Genomic DNA, 823 nt, shown 5'->3' with positions numbered 1-823 from the left:
TTATGGACTGCATTATATATGCCAGAGGGAGGCTTATCACATATCGTATGCGATATACCGCCATGCTAAGCATTCTGGGTTCACACAAGGGAACTCTCTGTATTCCTTATGAGCACCAGAACAATGAAATCCAAACAGAGGCATTACCAGAATATCCAGGCCAAAACCACATCAGAAAAGTTCATTTTCCAAATTGGTTCTACCGGAAATCGAACCCGGAACCAAGAGCTACGGACTTCAGTTTGCGGCACTACTCAGTACAGCTACGCCAAAACCGTTTTAGAATAGTTCATTTTCAAAATTGATTCTACCGGGAATCGAACCCGGAACCAAGAGTTACGGAATTTACTCCGCGGCACTACTCAGAACACCCAGGCTAATACCATTTAAAAAAAATCATGCTCAAAATTGGTTTTACCGGGAATCGAGGCCGGAACCTAGAGCTACGGAACTCACTCCGCGGCATTACCCAGAGCACCTAGGTCAAAACCACGTTAGAAAAGTACATTTTTTAAATTGGTTCTACCGGTAATGAAACCCGTGACCTTCTCATCCACGCAATAGTATTTGCGTGTATAATCTACAAATTGCTTAAACACGACCACTCATCCATAAAGTAGATGCAGCAAGAGTCCGAGCTTCGCCGGGCGCACTTTAAATTATGCCTTATAAAATACTAAATAAAGTATATAGCTTCTATCAAAAGATATTTTGCTTGGCTTTCAAAGAAATATCGACTTTGTTTAGTTTATTATACTATATATAGCTCGATTACCACTGATCTAGATACTGACATAATTGTTCTCCCAGAAGGAGTGCCGGT

This window comes from Hyposmocoma kahamanoa, unplaced genomic scaffold (genome assembly GCF_003589595.1).
Source record: "Hyposmocoma kahamanoa isolate Upper Pololo Valley unplaced genomic scaffold, ASM358959v1 78, whole genome shotgun sequence".
NCBI lineage: Eukaryota > Metazoa > Arthropoda > Insecta > Lepidoptera > Cosmopterigidae > Hyposmocoma > Hyposmocoma kahamanoa.
This window is presented reverse-complemented; position numbering follows the sequence as displayed.